At 33.7% G+C, this 20,455-nt stretch overlaps 1 protein-coding gene across 5 annotated transcripts in view; it reads left to right on the top strand.

Annotated features, from left to right (window-relative positions):
• Kiaa1328 (KIAA1328 ortholog) overlaps nucleotides 1-20,455 on the top strand; it is a 274,232-nt gene that overhangs the window by 58,277 nt on the left and 195,500 nt on the right. Inside the window, exon 2 of one of the 5 annotated variants that reach the window (XM_071602798.1) lies at nucleotides 1,054-1,090. The exons of the other annotated variants lie outside the window; for them this stretch is intronic. The gene's annotated coding sequence lies outside the window, so the exon portion shown is untranslated. The remainder of the gene's footprint in view (nucleotides 1-1,053; nucleotides 1,091-20,455) is intronic. 5 annotated transcript variants of the gene reach the window in all.

The raw sequence follows: 20,455 nt of genomic DNA, 5'->3' as shown, positions 1-20,455 counted from the left end.
AAAGCCTTTCTTTAATTTTGAAGAATTTCTACCCCCGTTTTGTTGTTTGAAGAATCTGTCTTATTCCTAGTTTGCTAAAGGTTTTTGTTGTTGTTTTCTTTCTCCTATTTTTTAAAATCATGAGTGGACATTGATTATATGTAGCACTTGACATTTTATTATATATTCATATCTATTTCTCTCATAAGACATCATTCCTGTCTTGTGCACTATTGTATACAGAGTCTAGTACAGTATTTTGCACTCAGTCATTGGATGGATGAGTTGTTAAACCAGAGTTGCTTGATCAGAGAACAACTTTAGAGAAAACTTACATTTTACTGCTGAAGGTGCATAATCTGGCACTGTGCTACCACCTGCTGATAGTGGATCTGAATTGCAATAAAAGTACCTTGGCAGACAAATAAAACTGCATATGATTGAATTGATGTAATAGTTATAATTTTCAAATAAATATATTCATTATATATAATAAGACTATGTCTGAGATTTCATAAATATATTTTATATTTAGGTGCTGAAGTGTTTTCTGTTTTCCTGAATCTTAGGTAAAGGATGAAGGATCAGTTAAATTATATATATTAAAGAAACAGAATAAATTGTAAAAGTTGACAGAAGTGGAGTGAGAGCAAAGACATTTCTTTTTTTATTTATTTTTTAAATACATGACAACAGTGGAATGCATTATAATCCTTATTATACATATACAGCACAATTTAGAGAGCAAAAACATTTCTATATTTGAATTCCTACTCTGTCATCATTTCCTTACTGTTAGGTACTAGCTAAACAGGAATTTTAAAGATAAAAGAAGAATTTTCTAGTTCTTAATATTTTATACTAAATATTTAACATATTTTAAGAAAGTCTAGCTGTGTCCAAGAATGAAATTTAAGGCTTATTTTTAAGAATCCAATCTGATAGTTACTCAGGATTCACTGAGAGATAGTGTAGAACTGAGTGGGACTTAACTATTATATCAGCAGTATCTTAGAATGAAGCCATCTATCCTCTACACTGTTGTGATTACCACTATGTATTTTTGTCTTTTAGCCTTCCTTTAAAAAAATGGACCATGTGTTAAATATATGTAAGTAAAAGTTTTCAAGAATGCCATTCAAATATTAAAATTTTTCTTACTGTTGTTTAAATGGTTAATCATGTTGTAAAATATTAATAATTTTCCAGAGAAGTTATTCTTTCTTCCCATCAAAATACCCTAGGGTGATAGTTTTGGGAGTACTGTTTTAGTAATAAAGATTATCATGTGGATGAGTTCCCTAGAAGGCCCCATGATGGTAATACCCCTAGATTTTGTCTTTAAAGAAAACTGCTGAGAGGCAATAATTTTTTTTGTATGTGTCCCATTTTCATTAATGCATGGTAATTGATGGAGTTGCAGTGACTTGTAGCAGTAATGAGTTCTAAACATAATAATGCACTCTTTTCTAATAAGTGAGCACTGCTGGGGTTTAAAAGCATACTAAATCAGTTGCTTTAGTATGAATTTATTAGTTTTTTTCAGCATTAGCTTTAATAGTAGTTATTTACATAAGCGTACATCCCATTAACCGCCATCAGGGCTGGAAAACATGCTGAACTGTTCATATTTTCATATAATTATTGAACATAATGGTTTCATTTGCATTTCTAAACAGTGATGTTTCTGTCAGCCTTGGAAATAGTGTCTTTACGCAGTCCCTATTTCACATCCACTTATTTGACATCGTTAAATTTTATGCTAATGTGCTTCCCTAGAATATCATCAGTAGGACAGATGCTTGTGCTTTAATATACAAATCAGGGATGCTTTTCCATCCCCCAAATGGCAAAGGAAGTTTTAAAAAAATCTGCACTTTTAGATATAGAGTCCGTCTCCATAAAAATAGGTTTATAAAATAAAACTTTCAGGGTTAAATGTTATAATCTGGTTGTCTCTTCCAAATGCTTTAATATGAAAGCTATCTACCTGACTAGATTAGTTTTCTTGTCTTGGATATGGAGAGAAGTCTTTGTAAAGATCCTGTTGCTTATGAATTTAGAGTTCTGATTCTCAAATGTTGATCTTGAGATGCAAGTTTTTCAGTACTTTTGAATACATCAGGCCACAATGTTAGTTTTTAAAGTATTCTCTGTATTTTTCTGAATATTTAGTCTCTTAATCTGTATTGTAAAGCCTGTGGTGTAAGCTGTTATGTTAATGCTCTTGGACATCTTAGCTTTTTGTATGCATTTAGACAATGTTCAGTGTGAAAGTATGAGTCACTTGGTGGGGCAGGCATGGCAAATGAAGCAGCAGAACTAATACAGAAGGACAGCTTTATGGACAAACTTCTTGCCTTTTGGATATATATGTGTACTATCAGCTTCTGTTTCTCCAACATGTGAATGCTTTTTTGAGTGCTGTCACTGAGATGCTTGGAAATTTTAAAACAAGAGCAATTGATTAAAGAATGTTTTGGGAGTTGACTCAGGTGTTTTTGGTGGTGGGTAGGTGAGCGTTGAAGCCAGTAGACTTTTTTTTTTTTGTCTTTGTGGGTCTTTTCTTTCTGGCTTAGGGCAGCATTTTACTGTTGACTGTTATGGACCTGCAGTGCTAGAGCTGACTCTGCACAGTTCAAAAAGCAAGGTTGGCACTCTAGCAAGATAGAGTAAGAAACAGCTTTGAGAGGAGTTCTTGCCCCAAATTACTTGCTAAAAATATATTAGAACTGATATAGCATAAAACCGATGCAGCATAAAAGGATTATTTGGATAGAAGTATTATTTGGCTTAACAGGTCATGAGACAACTAAAATTTTTGCAAGGACTTCTGTTCTTTGGGGAATTGCCAAGAAAGAAATTTGATAAGAGTTGTGAAGAAATTACTATAGAGATGGAGTTTATAGCTATTCATTTTTACTCCAGCTTTTTCCTGAATTTTCTATATGATCTCTTAAAATTGTGTGAGGTTATTACTTCTTACAGTCATGGGATCATCTGAACTAGCATGTTGAAAACTTTGATCAGGCCCTTCTGTCTAGGGAAAATGTCTTCATTGTTGCCAGATCTGTTGGCACATCAGATATCATATATGGAAGTCAAAAAAAATTCAGACTATCCAGCCTCACTTAATTGTAAGTGAGGCAATATTTTCATCTCTTTGTTTTTTTTTTTCTTTTTTGGAATTCAACCCAGGGCCTCACTAATGCTAAGCAAATGCTCTGCCACTAATCTATATCCCTAGCTTCAATATTTTCAGCTCTTTATAAAGCTATTTGTGATTGCATCTTTCAGCATCAGTCAGGGTTTTGTTTTGTTTTGGGTAGTGGCCATTGACCATAAAAGGAGAAAAACATTTCCTGTCACCAAAAAATAGGAATTACATTTTTCCTCCCTGTACACTCTTCTTTCTTTTCTGGACAAAGGTTAGCATTGACATGAAAAATTCATCTGCTATTCAGTACTTAAGTGCAATGATATTTAATCTGACAATTTGCTCCTTAACATCTCTGTTGCTATTGAATTTAATACCTTCAGGCAGCAACAGAGGCATGTTTTTAAGGGTTTGTCACCAGATTCTAATCTCTGACTTTAGTGAATAAAAGATATTTAAATTATGATTTAGGACAACTTCCTTGTACACTTTATGTAGGTTAAAAATTCTAGCTGGGGGCTGGGGATGTGGCTCAAGCGGTAGCGTGCTAGCCTGGCATGCGTGTGGCCCGGGTTCGATCCTCAGCACCACATACAAACAAAGATGTTGTGTCTGCCGAAAAACTAAAAAAATAAATATTAAAAAAGTTCTCTCTTTTAAAAAAAATAAAAAATAAATTTAAAAAAATCTAGCTGGTCGTGGTGGTGCATGCCTGTAATCCCAGCGACTAGAAAGGCCGAGGCAGGAGAATTGTGAGTTCAAAGCCAGCCTCAACAAAATCGAGGTGCTAAGCAACTCAATGAGACCCTGTATCTAAGAGAAAAAATATAAAATAGGACTGGGGATATGGCTCAGTGGTCGAGTGCCCCTGAGTTCAATCCCCAGTTCCTGCCCTGCCAAAAGAGAAATTCTAAAAATTCAGGTTGTCTATAAGGTAATAGCCAAATGGAAAGATTTTACATGTTCAGTTGTACTTATTTTCTTTTTCTGTGGCTTGGGGAACATAATTACCATTTTCTTTTTAAAATGATAAAAGTATTTCGAAATAAAGCTTCAGCACCATGAGATTCTTGTGCTCCACCTGTTCTGAAGGGCTGCAGGAACCCTTTGGCAGCATTTGTATTTCACCTTCTCAAGGAAACTTTAGTTCAGGATGTTTGATTTTTTTCCATGCATATATTTTCTTTATTTTTTCCCTTGTTAGCCATGACAGAAATTACTCTTAGAATCCGCTGTCTCCAAGAGATATTTGCAAATTTGAATCACCAAATGGATGCTAGAAGGTCTAATTTGACATCACAGTTAAAGAATTTTTCAGATCTCTCACATTTAATTTCATTTCACTTACATTTTATTTAAAATAAACTATTAAACCTCTCTTTTAAACACAATGGAAAAGTCAGCTAAATGATGTTTAATGGCATGTATTTACAGTAATTCCAGTTCAATCTTATAATCATATTTGTGCAAGTGTTTCTGCTCAGTTCTGTGGTGAAATGCTTAGGTTTTAACAGTGGGGAAGGGGAGGGAGAACTCCAAGAAAAAGAAATCTGAAATTAATGTGATTGTAGGGGAAATGTTGGAAAAGAAAATTTCATAGAGCTCATTTAGTGATCAAAACACCTGAGCTCTAAACTAAGCCAGGTAGGTAGAAAACTCTGAGATGAGCACAAATCACTGATCTTGTTGTTTTCACAAATTTGTCACTGTAGATAAGGATAGGACGTAGAGTGAGTTCTATTGCTATTAGGTAGATTATTCTTAAGATGTCACATATGTGGTTAAAAACTTCTTTATGTATATTGATTTTTAATCTACTTGTTCTGTCAGTTGTGAAGAAAGGGATACTAAAAATCTCCAGGTACGATTGTGGATTTATCTGTTTATCCTTGCTATTCTATCTGATTTTGCTTTACATTTTTTGAAGAGTCATTTTTAGATGTACAAAGGATGGAGATTATCTCCTCCTGATGAATTGAACCCTTTGTCATTATGAAATGACCTAATTTATCCCTGGTAATATTCTTTGTGCTGAACCTACTCTAACATCTATTGACAAGTGTTAGCATGGCATCTTTTTTGTATGCTATAACTTGGGTGTCTATATTTAAAGTACATTTCTCATAGCTAGCAGCACATAGGTGGGTCTTACCTTTTGATTCAGTCTGCCTTCCATGGCTTTTAATTGAGATATTTAGAATCATTTTATATGATTTTTAAATTTTTTTTAGCTGGAGGTGGACTCAATACCTTTATGTATGTATGTATGTATGTATGTATGTATTTATTTATGTGGTGCTGAGAATTGAACCCAGTGCCTCACATGTGCTAGGCAAGCACTCTACTGCTGAATCACAACCCCAGCCCCCTTTATATGATTTTTCATACAGATAGGTTTGAGTTTTACATTTTGTAATATGTCCCTTTTGACCTTTGTCCCTCCTTTCCTTTTTTCTGCCCTCTTTTGGATTAACTGAATATTTAAACAGATGTATATCCTGTTGGCTTATTAAAATTATAACTCTTTAGTTTGGTATTTATTGGTTGCTGTAAGATATGTCTACATACCTTTAATAGTCAATATTCTAGTGCTGGCTTATACTATTTTAGCATATTATGATACTATGGCACCATTTTTTTCTTCCTAATCATTATACATTGTCAAGATACATTTTAATTTTATACCCACACCTTACATTGTTGTTGATCAATATCTTTTAAGGGAATTTAAAAAAATTCTTTTATCTTTACTCATGGAATTGCTACTCTAGTGTTCTACATGGCTACAGTCCACATTTCTGTTCATTTACATTTCCCTAAAGATGTGATTTTTATCATGTTGTCACATGCTAATTTTCTATCTGTATATCCTTTTGTTGAGGTGTCTATTTATATATTTTGCCCATTTTTTAAGTTGAATTACTGTTGAGCTTAACAAATTTTGTGTATGTTCAGGATATAAGTCCTTTACCAGATACGTGATGTGATTTTTTTTTTTTTTTAGAAAATGATTTTTAAATTTCTTTTTTCTTTGTCTTTTCTTTCTTTCTTTCTTTCGTTATACATGTCAGTAGAATCTATTTTGACATAAATATAAAATCATGGAATATATCTTGTTCTTTTACAGATCCAATTACCTCACCTTTCCCTTCTTTTTCCGCACTTCCCATTCCTGTCCTTCTATTGATCTTTCTGCCATTTACCCATAGTTATTATTTTTCAAATTAATTTCTTGTTGATATACACAATGGTGAGATTCACCATAGTATATTCATATATGTTAAGAAGTTTATGTCAGATTCATTTTACTGTCTTTCCTTTTCCTATCCCCGCTCCCTTGCCTTCATTCCCCTTTCTAATCCACTGAACTTCTGTTCTCCACCCACCTATCCCCACATTGTGGGTTAGCTTGCATATATCAAAGAAAACATTTGACCTATGGTTTTGGGGGGATTGTTATTTCCCTCAGCATGATAGTCTCCCGATCCATCTATTTACTGGCAAATGTCATAAAGTCATAGTTCTTTATTGCTAATACTTTATTGTGTCTGTATACCACATATCTATTCTTCTGTTGAAGGGCACCTAGGTTGGCTCCATAGCTTAGCTATTATGAATTGTGCTGCTATAAACATTGATGTGGCTGTGTTTCTGTAGTATGCTGATTTTAAATCCTTTATATACCAAGAGTGGGATAACTGAGTCAAATGGTGGTTCCATTCCTAGTTTTTTGAGGTATTTTTATACTGCTTTTTAAAGTGGTTGCACCAATTGAAGTTCCACCTACAATGTATAAGTACCCTTTTCCCCCACATCCTCACCAACATGTATTGTTGCTTCTATTCTCGATAATTATAGTTCTAGTTGGAGTGAAATAAAATCTCAGTATAGTTTTAATTTACATTTCTCTAATTGCTAGAAATGTTGAGAATTTTTATATATTTGTTGACTGTATTTCTTCTTTTGAGATCCCTAGACATTAGTAACTCTATTTTGGTTCTGGGACTCCATCTTGACCTGAAACCAAACCTTACAAACTGCCAAGAAAAAGAAATTTAAGATGCCTTATTCCTTTAACCCCCCCCCCCACCACCCAAGGTTCCTGAACATACAAAAAAACTGTTGTTACCCAGCCATCTGCACCCAAGGTCAATTTTAGCTTGCTCTTGTTCTTTATCCGAAAGATATATAAGCTTTCATTCAAGTGATACTGGCTGCTGCACCTTCCATAAGGGCAGCCTGAACGGATATTCTTGTGATAAATCAGAGCTGTATCTCTCATGTATATTTGTGCCAGCTACCGTAACAGTTCCTTTGCCCATTTATTGATTGGGTTATTTGTTTTTTTGTTTGTTTGTTTTTTGGTGTTAAGTTTTTTTTGTTCTTTGTACATCCTGGAAATTAACGCCTATCTGAGGTGCAGGTGGCACATTTTTGTTTTTTCCTTTTGTGTTGGCCCTCTCTTTATGCTCTTCAGTGATGTGCAAATACTTGCTCCCATTTGTAGCCTTCCCTTCCCTTTTCCTTTCCCTTTCCTTTCCTATTACTGGGGATTGAATCCAGGGGCTACCAAGCTACATCCCCCATCCTTTTATATTTTGTATTTTGAGCAGAGTTTCATTAGATTGTTGAGTTTCATTAGATTGAGTTGCCCAGGCTGGCCTCAAATTTGTGATCTTCTTGCCTCAGCTTCCCAAGTTGCTGTAATTACAGGCATGTGTCATTGCACCTAGCTGTCTTCATTTTCTGCTCTTTTTCAGAGTAGAAGTTTCATATTTTGATAAAATTTAGCTTTACTAATATTTTTCTTTCATTTTCATGCTCTTGATATTATCTAAAAACTTGTCACCAAACATAAATTTATATGGATTTTCTCCTATGCTTTCTTTGAAAAGTATTATCACTTTGTTTTATAGTTGCATTAGTAGTCTATTTTGAGTTAATCTTTACAAGGTGTAAACTCTTTGTGTCTAGGTTCATTTTTTGGCACAAGGGCATTCACTTGTTTCAGTACTATTTGTTTAAAAGTCTGGTTCTTTTTTACTGTCTGAGTCTAGAGAATTTTCCCCTTTTAAGATGGGAACATTTTTAAGTACAAATTCAAATTAATTGCTGTTTGGGTTATCTATTGCTTATTGAGTAAGCTTTAGTAGTTTATGTCTTTCAAGGAATTTTTCCATTTCATCATTGTTTTCAAATTCACATATATAAAGTTGGAGTAACATAGGAATTTGGAGATTAACTGAATCAATTTCTTAACCTATATTAATATTTACCAACTTGTAATAAAAGCATCAAATTTCTTTCTTCCTGTTTGGAATATGCTTTAAAAAGGAATGTATAAAACATGGTCATTTCCTCCTTCTGGAAAAATTGATCATTTTGTCATTTCTCCATCTTTGAGCCCCACTATGTAAAACCCAGAATGATTTCTTTTTGTAGCTAAAACTGACCATATTTTTGCAAACTAACTTGGGAGCCTGTGTGTCAGGTGTGAATATATTTATATGAGATTGCAGGACAGAATTTGCAGCTGTATGAATCCAGAATGTATATTAATTGTTACTTGCATACAGACATAAACATTGCTAATTATTTATAATGAAATATGTATACTGGGCTCTTTCCTCTTTTTATAATATATAACATTATGAAATGAATGAACTTCATTGATAGTTTAAGTTCACAGAAAAATCTGTATTTCCAAAGCCAAATTTGGCAGCCTTTATTATCTATCTTGGCTTACTGAATGGTGTCAGAATTGAACTAGAATTTGTGTGTGGGGTAGATTTGGTCCCAGTTCTTTATTCCCATCCTGTATATAGTTTTTCATATGACTTGGCAGATATACACATGTGTGCGTGTACGTGTGTACACACATATAATCACACACCTTTCTGTTGATGTTTAGTGTCATCATGTAACTTAACTGGCCAAATAGAAGATTCCTGAAGTGATAGCTAGCATGCCATTTTGAACCTGGGCTTTAAGAGGGCATTGCATGTTTTTTGCTCGCCCTCTTACTTTTCTGTCATTTTCTTGAGAAACATGCCCAACAGAAGAATCAAATATCTTTAGAAATGATCAGCCCCTAACTTCCCAGTGGAAACATGCCATACATTATCATCAGTAACACAAAAGCTCTTCTGTGGCTCCTTCTAATCGCTATCCCCTACTTTTTTAAGGCTGAAAATATTCCATTATAGATATATGCCACATTTTCTTCATCTATTCATTTGTCCAGACATGGGGGTTGTTTCTTTTTCTTGGCTATTGTGAATAGATTAGATAAAATAGATAACAAATTATTAAAATTAATTTCATCTGATGTTACTTTTTAAAATTTTATAATACAAAAATATTCTAAGGTAATGCCAAATATTTTAATGTGTCCCATTGGACTTTTCAAATCAGTCTTATTTTGTAAACATTTTGAAGGTTTATTACTTTTGTTCTTCTTTTGTATTTTTATTAATAACACTGGTCACCATTCTAGGAAATTTGTAAATTTTTTACCTTATGATGATTGTTTGCTGACATACCACAAAACACATTTTAGTATTTAATACTTTTTCAGTATCCAATGCACTTTCAGCCTTTAATCTTATTTTGAAGTGATAAGTTATTTAGTGATAGATGCTCACTGCAATGATTTTTGTGAATTTGTCTTGACAGTTTAATGAGGATAATAAGTTTATAGTTTGTCAATTATTTACTTTTGAGAAACATACTTAGTAATATGAACTTCAAAAACACATTCTTAGTTTTGAGTATGCTCAGTTGGGAAAAAATTTCTTTGTAATTTTTTTCTTGTGTGTGTGTGTGTGTGCATTTGCATGTGTTGTAGATATAACCCAGGGCCTTGAGAGCATTCACCACTGAACTATATATACCTCAAACCCTGTCATTTTTATGATTGAAAACACTGTGTAAATCATTTTAGTCTTTGTCCCCTAAAGCCCATAATACTTAATTTAATTATTTTGTGATGTATATTTAAGAAATAAGATTAAATATAAAAGGTATTTTTCATAGCCACTTATCAAGATTGCCTGTAGTGATAAGAGTAAACTGACTAGATAAGAAAGAATAGTGGCTATTATATTCATGTTTGTAGCTCAGAAAACAAGCTCACAACTTTCCCAGGATTAATTAATTAGTAAATAGTATGACTAGGCTATGTTTTGTGCTTTCATTGTGGACTCTAGGTATAATTTCCCCTACTTAATCTGCTTAAGATTCATTTTCCATTTTGAATCTTCAGATTTTTCATTGGTACTGAAAGTTTTTTATTATTTCTTCATGTATTACTGTTGCCCCATTCATTCTTTGTCTTCTAGAATCTAGAGTAGGAATATTTTAGATCACTTTATTCTGTTTTTCATATTATTTCATATTATCTGTTTCTCTGTGCTTCATTCTATCTCAGATCTCCTATAATCTATTTTTCTGTTTTTTCTTTCATGAAGCATATTATATATATTTTGTGATGCATAATTCCAAAATATGAAACCTTTGCAAGTTTGTTTATGCTGCATATTGTTTTCCTTATTTTCACTTATGATGTTTCCTTTTTCCTGGGTATTTACTGAATTATTGATTCAGTTGCTTATTTACTTTATAGATGTGTCTTTGTGAATTCTTTGGGTTTATGACGAAGATAAGTTTTTCCAAAGGAGGCCTGAGTGTTTTTTTAGGGTGGTGTCATATGATGATCTTGTAATCAAGAATGATCATTTTTTACATTGAGGAAGTATAAACTTTCCCTGAAAATATACAAGAAGACAGTTTCATACTTACAAATTCTTAGAATAAATTTGTGTACCACTTCAGTTTTCTCACTTTTTTACCATAATATCTTTATTATGGTAGACTGCTCAGTTATTCACAACTTTGTGTGTGTGTGTGTGTGTGTGTGTGTGTGTGCGCGCGCGCGCGCGCGCGCGCTAAAGCAAATGAACATGGATTGTATAAGGGAAGATTTTTTGATAAGATAATGGAGAACCTTAGGCATGTTGCTGGAAGAGGATCAGTTATAAGCTTTAAGCTTTGATTATTATCATAAAACTCCCAAAGAATCTTAAAACAAGTTTAAAAACCCTCCTTGAACTAAGTGAGCTTAGTAATATTACAGAATAAGAGCAACATATGAAGACTTGCATATATATATATATATATGTATGTATATATGTATGTATGTATGTATTTTTTTTTTTTTGGTACTAGGGATTGAACCCAGGGGCATTTAACCACTGAGCCACATCCCCAGCCTGTTTTTCATTTTTATTTTTATTTTTTAATTGTGACACAGGGTCTCACATTAAGTTGCTTAGGCTGGCTTTGAATTTTCAATCCTCCTGCTTCAGACTCCTGAGTTGCTGGGATTAAGGTGTGCACCACCATGCTCAGCTAGCTGTTAAATTTGATGATGCTTATTGATGAAGCTCACTGAATTATTATAATATTACCAGTTTGCTTTTTAAAGCTCATTTTGTGGAAATTTTATTTTAAATATATATTGAATTTTTCAATTCTAAAGTATCCATTTTATTTTATAGTTTTTTTCTGTGCCTATTTCCTTATCTGTTCATTATGAGCTTAGTTATAATAACTTTTTAAAATCCCTGTTGGATAACTCCAACAGATGTGTCATTTTAGGGTCTATCTTCGTTCATTGTCTTTATTGGTCACATTTTATTTTATTTTATTTATTTTGGTACTGGAGATTGAATCTGGAGCATTCTACCACTGAGATACATCATCGGCCCTTTTTATTTCTTATTTTGAGATGGGTTTTGCTTAATTATACAGGCTGGCCTTGAACTTGCAATCCTCTTGCTTCAGCCTCTTGAGTAGCTGGAATTACTGGTGTGCATCATAATGCCCTGTTTAATATTCTTATCATTTTGTATTATTTCTTCCATATTGTGATTGATAGATACCCCTGGCATTCTGTTTAAATTCTTCTGAAGAGTTTTACATTTTGTTTTGTTTCACCTGAATTCAGACACCAAACTCTGTGTTTTGAAATTACACAATACCTGAAATCTGTAATTAGTTAAATTAGTCCTAGCAGGGCTGCTTGAAGACTTCACTGATCATATATAATCTCTGTGTCAGCCAGAGATTTAGACAGTTTAAAACAGGATTTGTTTTAAATTTCCTTTCTTTCTCCTTCCTACAGTATTCCTCCTCAATTTCTGTTTGCCATTTCTATCCTTAACTCTATTCTCTGATTTAATAAGTAAGATTATTTCTGAGATTTATCTGTTTTGTTCAGCATTGACCAGAGCCCGCACTCGGGTACAAATCTGTGAAAACAGGGAATTAACCCAATGTTTTTCCTTTCAGTTAGTTGGTAGCTCCCCTCCCAGTTTTTTTTTTCTGCTTCTTATTCTTCTTTAGTGCCTTTAGATGATTGTTTTCCATGACTAGAGTTTTTATGTCTAGAGCTTTAAGTTGTCTGTGGGAGGGTTGGTTCAAAACATTACTGGAAGGTAAACTCTCCTTATTTTTCTTTTGTCACATTTATAGCAGTATCTTTTCTTTTATGCCTTATATTCCAAGAATCTTGCAGGGTTCTATCAATTTTATTTATATTTTAAAAGCCAACTTTAAAAAATTTTCCTTCTTTAAAAATTTTATTCCTTTTCTTAAAATTTCTGTACTTCCTTCCATTTAATTTGGGCTTAATCTGCTCATCTTGTTCTAGCATCTTAAGATGGAAACTGAGATTATTGCTCTTAAGAGTTCTTCGTTTTTAATAAGCTTAAATTTAAAAGTATAAATATCCATCTAAACCATCTAAACTCTGCTTGAACAGCATCCTACAAATTGCGTAATGCTGTATTTGCAATATCTTTCATTCTGAAATATTTTTAAATGTTTTTTATTTCATTGACATATGAGTTATTGATTTCTTACTGTTATTGACTTCTAACTTAAGCTTTTTATGCTTAGAGAACATAATCTATAATTTTGGCCTTTTGAAATTTAATGAGACTTGTACTGTAGTCCCATATGTGGTGCATCTTGATGAACATTTTATGTGCATTTGAAAAGAATGTATGTTTTACAGTCAGTGGAATATTGTTTTCTAATTTGTCATTTGGATTAAGGTACTGATGATATCATTTGAAGCAATGTTACTAAGTATATATGCCTTTGCTGTTATGATGTGCATGGAATATGTACTCTTTTATTATTGTAAAAATTTTCCCTATATCTGGTAAAACTTCCTGAAGTCTGTTTTGTTTAATAATAAACTCTCTTATGCTTACTATTTGTATGATATATTTTGTTTTGTCCTTTGTACTTATACTCATCACTTTTATTTCTCTTATAGATAGGTCATGCTTTTTTCAGCTTGACAATCTCTTAATCATGAGTTCTTACTCTATTACATTTATTTAATTATTGCCATGGTCTTTTGTTATGCTATTAGTTTGCTATTCTGTTCATTTATGTGTGCTTCGAAGACTCCTTTCCTGCCATATTTTGTATTAATTGAATATTTCGTATACCATTCTGATACGTCTATTGGAATTTTAGCTGTACTACTTTACATTATTTTGTTCAGTGGTTGCTCAAGGGATTATAATACACACTTTATCAAAATTTGCTTTGAGTGGATATTGTACTATTTTTTTGTTAAAGGAATCTTTTAAAAGTCAAATAAAATTTACCCTATACCCTGTGAACCCTAATTGGTTTTACTTTTTGTAAATGCCCTGTGTATTAACTAATTCCCCTACTCTGGCTAGTGGGAGTACTACTTATTTTTCACCCTGTGTAAACTCTGGCATTATTCAGCTTTCTGCACTCCAGTGGTTCTTACATTGGCTACAGGTATTTTACTCCACTGAATTTTCAGAGTAGTACTCAGCCAGAGTCAGCACATCCCTCTAGAGATCTCCAAAGTGCTCTCTATGCAGCTGTCTTTTCTCTGATATTCTGCCCTGTAAAATTTAGCATCTTTGCATACTTCAGCCAGAGTACCAGGATCTGTTTGGTGTGTGCAATTGCCTTTAGGGAGTAGGCAGGACTCATCTTTTTTTTTTTTTTTTACCTTTTCTTTAGCAGTATTATCCTCCACTCTCTCTTCTCCAGCATTTTAAAACAGTTATTTAATATATTTTGCTCATTTTTGTAGTTATTTATGATGAGAAGTCTATTCTTTTTCCAATTCATCCTTCCTGGGTACAAGTAGAAGCTCCTAAAAAGGTAGTGTTAATAGTCATGATTACAAGACGGTTTTTTTGTTTGTTTGTTTTGGGTTTTTTATTTTTTTTTGGTTCTCTGCAGTTTGTTTAGGTTCAGTAGAATTCTAGATATACTTTGACTTTAGGACATTTCTGATATTAAATTTCATAAACTCAAAAAATCAAATTAGGAGTTATATTTTCACTAAATTTTTAGCAGTTATTCAGCTTGTAAGTTTACTATGACTTATTTGGTCCAAATTGTTAGAATCTTCCAAGACTCATATGAATGACTGAATTTTGGCAAACTTCCTATGATTGTTTTGTATTTTAAAGACGTACTGCTAGTACTTACTTTTTCTTATTCACATATTTTTAATAAAATTACTTAGCTTATTTCAGAAGTGCTGTAGAAACTTTTGAAAATATATATATTTTTATTCTTTTTAGTTATACATGACAGTAGAGTATAAATTTTGACATATTTATGCAAACATGGAATACATCATATCTTAATTATGATCCCAGTCTTGTGGTTGTACATGGTATGGATATTCACTGTGGTGTAGTCTTATATGTATATAGGAAATGTATGTCAGATTCCCCTCTTCCTTCCCTTCATTCCCCTTTGGAAAATTTATATGTATATTAAAAAAAAAAAACAGAGGCAAACTGTCTGTAGTTAGTTTAATTATAGTACTTCCCTTTTATTTATTTATTTTTTAAGCCTACATAGATTTCAGCAGGATGGGACAAGATTTAACACTACTCTGGTGCTTTTCCAAACATTAATGCCATTTTCTTTATTTGTGGTGTCTAGAATGTGTCTCCTCATCATACAGTTCTTAAAGGATGTAGGGTCTGCCTTCTCTTCCTTTCATTTTCTGTATGATGCCATACTTTACTTTGATTCAAACCTGACTACCCACCTCCCCCAGTTCCATTTCTCAACTGGTGATTTGGTTGGTCTCTTTAAGTGAAGCATGGAGTTGCATCTATTTTCATTAGTAATAGAAGATGTTATATTTGAGATTAGCATCATCATGAAAAATCATTCATGCAGAATCCATCATATTATAGGTTCCTCTTGATTAAGCTATTGATAAATTAGTTTGTATTTGGCCACAGAGATTTATGTTTGGTTCCATGTTTAAGACTTAGGTGCTTTTTTAAAAAAAATTGATTCAGATTTACTAGATTTGCCTGTGGATGCTGATCTGAATTGATTACTTCTAAAAATGTTTACATTTGGACTTGTAGAGGTAATTGTTCTTTCCTTTGGTGAGAACGTTTTTTTTGTTTGTTTGTTTTTTAAAGAAACTTTAACTCAGTAGTTATGTAAAGCAGGTTGACTATTCATATTTAATGGAGAACACAAGTATTGAGTTTGTTTGCAGAGTGTTACAATATATTGGTATATCTTAACATGTACATATTGCTACATGTACAGAAGTATTTAAGATATTTATAACTGTTTTTTTAATTTGTTATAATTATTTATGCATGACAGTAGAATGCATTTTGACAAATTGTACACAAATGGAGCACAATTTCTCATTCATCTGGCTGTACATGATGCAGAGTCATACCAGCTGTGTAATCATACATGTATATAGGGTAATAATGTCTGTCTCTTCTACCATCCTTTTCATCCCCACATCCCCATCCCTCTTTTCATTCCCCTCTGCACAACCCAAAGTTCCTTCATTTTTCCCTACCCCACCTCACTATGGATCAGCATCTGCTTATCAGAGAAAACATTCAGCCTTTGGTTCTTTGGGATTGGCTTATTTCACTTAGCATGACATTCTCTAATTCCATCCATTTATCTGCAAATGCCATAATTTCATTCTTCTTTAAGGCTCAATAATATTCTATTGTGTATACACAGTTTCTGTATCCATTCATCTGTTGAAGGGCATTTAGGTTGGTTCCATAGTTTAGCTACTGAGTTGAGCTGCTGTCAACATTGATGTAGCTGTGTCACTGTAGTATGCCGATTTCAAGTCCTTTGGGTACAAACTGAGGAGTGGGATAGCTAGGTCAAATGGTGATTTCATTTCAGGTTTTCTGAGGAATTTTTATAGGGGTTGCACCAATTTTCAGTCCCACCAGCAATGTAGGAGTGTATCTTTTCCCCTACATCTTCACCAACACTTATTGTTGCTTGTATTCTTGATAATTCTGACTGGAGTGAGATAATTGTTCTGAAATTTTCTCTCATTGATGTGTCTCTACCTGGTTTTGCCATCAGGATAATACTAGCTTTGTAGAATGAGTTTGGAAGAGTTCCTTCCTTTTCTCTTTCATGGAGTAATTTGAGGATATTGGTATTAATTCTTCTTTGTAGGTCTTGTAGAGCTCAGCTGTGAATCCGTCTGGTCCCAGGTTTTTCTTGGTTGGTAGGCTTTTGATGGCATCTTATAGTTCCTTGCTTGAAATTGATCTGTTTAAATTGTATATGTCCTCTTCACTCAGTTTGGGTTGATCATATGCTCTAGAAATTTGTGTCTTCAAGGTTTTCTATTTTACTAGATTATAAATTTTCAATTTGTCTTCTGTATTTCAGTAGTGTCTGTTGTGATATTTCCTTTTTCATCACAAATTTTAGTCATTTGACTTTTTTCCGTCCTTTTGTTAGGGTCGCTAAGGGTTTGTCAATTTTATTTATTTATTTTCAAAGAACCAGATTTTTGTTTTGTCAATTTTTTAAATTGTTTCTTTTGTTTCAATTTTATTGGTTTCTGCCCTGATTTTAATTATTTCCTATCTCTACTTTTGATGTTGGTTTGTTCTTCTTTTTTTAGGGTTTTGGGATATAATGTTAGGTTGTTTATTTTTTTCTTCTTACCTTTACTTTTTCTTCTTTTAATGAATGAGCTTAATACAATGAACTTTCCTCTTAGTGCCCAAGAGATTTTGATAAGTTGTATCAGAGTTCTTATTTACCTCTAAGAATTTTTTTTATCTCCTCCCTGATGTCTTTTGTTATCCATACGTTGTTCAATAGTATATTGTTTAGTCTCCAGGTGTTGAAATAGCTTCTTTTTTAAAAAATTTTATCATTGATTTCCAATTTCATTCCATTACAGTCTGATAGAACGCAGGGTGGTAACTATTTTTTTGTGTTTGCTGAGACTTGCTTTGTGGCATAACACATGGTCTATTTTGGAGAACGATCAATGTGCTGTTGAGAAGAAAATATATTTGATGGAATATATATATATCTGTTAAGTCCAAATTATTGATTGTATTATTGAGTTCTATAATTTCTTTGTTCAGTTTTTGTTTGGAAGATCTATCCAGTGGTGAGAGAGGTGTATTAAAGTCACCCAGTATTATTGTGTTGTGGTCTTTTTGGTTCTGTGTTTGAGAAGAGTTTGGTTGACATACATAGATGCTTCATGTGTGGGGCATAAATATTTGAAATTATGATATATGAATTAAGCAGTATGAAATGTCCTTTCTTTTCACTAGGTTTGGTTTGAAGTTCACATTATCTGATATGAGGATGGAAACCCCTGCTTGTTAAGTGGTCTGTGTGTGAGTGGTATGTTTTTTCCCACCCTTTCACCTTCAGTCTGTGGATGTCGTTTCCTGTGAGATTAGTCTCTTGAAGGCAGCATATTGTTGGGTCTTTTTTTTTTTTTTCAGTCTGTCAGTGTATGTCTCTTAATATATGAGTTTAGGCCATTCACATTCAGGGTTATTATTGAAATATGATTTGTTTTCATGGACATTTTGGGTTATTTTTGGTTTTTAACTTAACTTGGTTTCTCCTTTGATTGGCCTTTTCTTTAGTGTAGTTCCTGCCTTTGCTGATTTTCATTCTTGTTTTTCATTTCCTCCTCCTGGAATATTTTTCTGAGGATGCTCTATAGTGCAGGCTTTCTCATTGTAAATTCTTTTAACTTTTGTTTATCATGAAAGGTTTTTATTTTGTCGTCAAATCTGAAGCTTAATTTTGCTGGATATTAGATTCTTTGTTGGCATCCATTTTCTTTCAAAGGTTGGTATATGTTGTTCCAGGATCTCCTGGCTTTGAAGATCTGGGTTGAAAAATTGCTGAGATATGAATTGGTCTCCCCCTATATGTAATCTGATTCCTCTCTCTTGCAGCCTTTAAGATTCTATCCTTATTCTGTATGCTAGGCATTTTCATTATAATGTGTAGATCTGTTGTAATTTTGTATATTTGGTGTCCTGTAAGCCTCTTATATTTGATTTTCCAATTCATTCTTCATGTTTGGGAAATTTTCTGATATTATTTCATTGAAGAGATTGTACATTCCTTTGGTTTGAATCTCTGTGCCTTCCTCTATCCCAGTAATTCTTATATTTGGTCTTTTGATGCTGTCCTATAATTCTTGGGTATTCTATTCATGGTTTTCTAATAATCTTCACTGTGTGGTCAGTTTTATTTTTAAGATTATATACTTTGTCTTCATTATTTGACATTTTGTCTTCCAAGTGATCTAGTCTATTGGTGATGCTTTCTATTGAGATTTTTATTTGGTTTATTTTTTCCTTCATTTCAAGGATTTACGATTTTTTTTTTCAGAATCTCTCTCTCTTTCTTGCAGTAATCTTTTGCTACCTGTATTTTCTCCCTTATCTCTTTGTTGGAGTGAACAATGATTGCCTGTATTTGCTCTCTTATCTCTTCATTGGAGTGATCACATTTTACATATTTGCTCATTTAAGTCTTTCTTTAATTCACAGATCATTTTAATTATGTATATTCTGAACTCCTTCTCTAACATTTGATCAACTGTGCCATCCATGGATTCTATTATTGTAGTATCCTGGTTTATTTGGGGCACTTTCTCCCCTTGTTTTTTCTTGTTGTCTAAGTGTCTTCCTTTCTTGCAGTGCTGGATCTGAGGTATTATAGTTTCTACCCTATACTCTTATACTGTCCATGCAGATTATCTGTATACCTCACCTTGGTGTTTGACTTCCAGACTTTGCTGGTGTCTCATGGTGGATGTTACTACAACTAAAAGTGGTGACAGCAATAGTGGAGATGACTCAAGATCACAGTGGGGATGTCCCAAGATAGATGCAACCACTTTGGGAGTTGGGTCTGAAAGGGTGGGCCTTACAATCGCTTTGGGCTGCCTGTTCCGAGATGCAATGGCTTCTAGGCCTTGTCTGTTATCACAAGGTAGAGGCTACTGCATGGGTAGGGCTATGGCCGTGGCTGCCATACTGTCCAAGATGGAGGTGGGCTAGGCTTGGGCTCCCAGGTAGACCCAGACGTGGTGCTGGGCCTGACCTGGGCTGCAGCTGCAGTATAGATGGCATGGGTCTGCTGGTAGATGGGGCAGACCTGGGCCTAACTTGGTTCTGGCCTCCCATATAGGGCAGTGGGGTCAGATGGGCTAGGGCCTGGATCCAGTATAGGTCAGTAGATCAAAGGGGGTGGTACTGGGCTGGGACCTGGGCTCCAGTGGCATGGGTCTGCTGGTCGACCAGGCTACAACTCATTTTAGATAAATGGATAACTTGAATGTCTCTATTAGAAACATTGAATTTGTAATTAAAAATAAGCAGTTGAGAGGTAAATAAATCCTTCAGGACAGAAGGACATATCCCAAGATGTAGAGTCACAGGTGACTGAGACTGTATATAACAGATATAGAATATTTACATCATCACAGAAAGTTCTATTGTCACAATGTGTTAAAGAACTTTTAGAAGCTTGATTTGATTAAAGTGTAACCAACAGTGATGGAAACACAGAGGCAGGTTCAAAGGCAGTAATACTGGAAAGATAAAACAAAATCCAAATCCAGTGGCAGAGGTATTTGAACTGAGCCTGTGAAATACAAGCTGGGATGGTGGGAGGATATATAGTTTTGATTATTTAAGGTTGGGGCTGGTGAGTTGATCTGATTTGTCTTAAAAGAATCTTTCTGTCATAAAGATAAAAGGGTAAAATTAGTGTTCAAGAGCTCACTGTCTAGTAGATCAGTAGTCCACATGAGAGAGAGGCTAAGGACTAACCTAAATCAGAGACAATGAAGATACAAAGGAATAGACAGATTAGACTGCCAGTTAGAGGTAGAATATGAAGGAGGATTTGTTGTGGGAGCTAACAGAGTCCAAATGACTG

Source organism: Marmota flaviventris, chromosome 16 (assembly GCF_047511675.1).
Source record: "Marmota flaviventris isolate mMarFla1 chromosome 16, mMarFla1.hap1, whole genome shotgun sequence".
Classification (NCBI taxonomy): domain Eukaryota; kingdom Metazoa; phylum Chordata; class Mammalia; order Rodentia; family Sciuridae; genus Marmota; species Marmota flaviventris.
The sequence above is the reverse complement of the archived record's forward strand: the minus strand, read 5'-3'. Positions and strand labels throughout refer to the sequence as shown.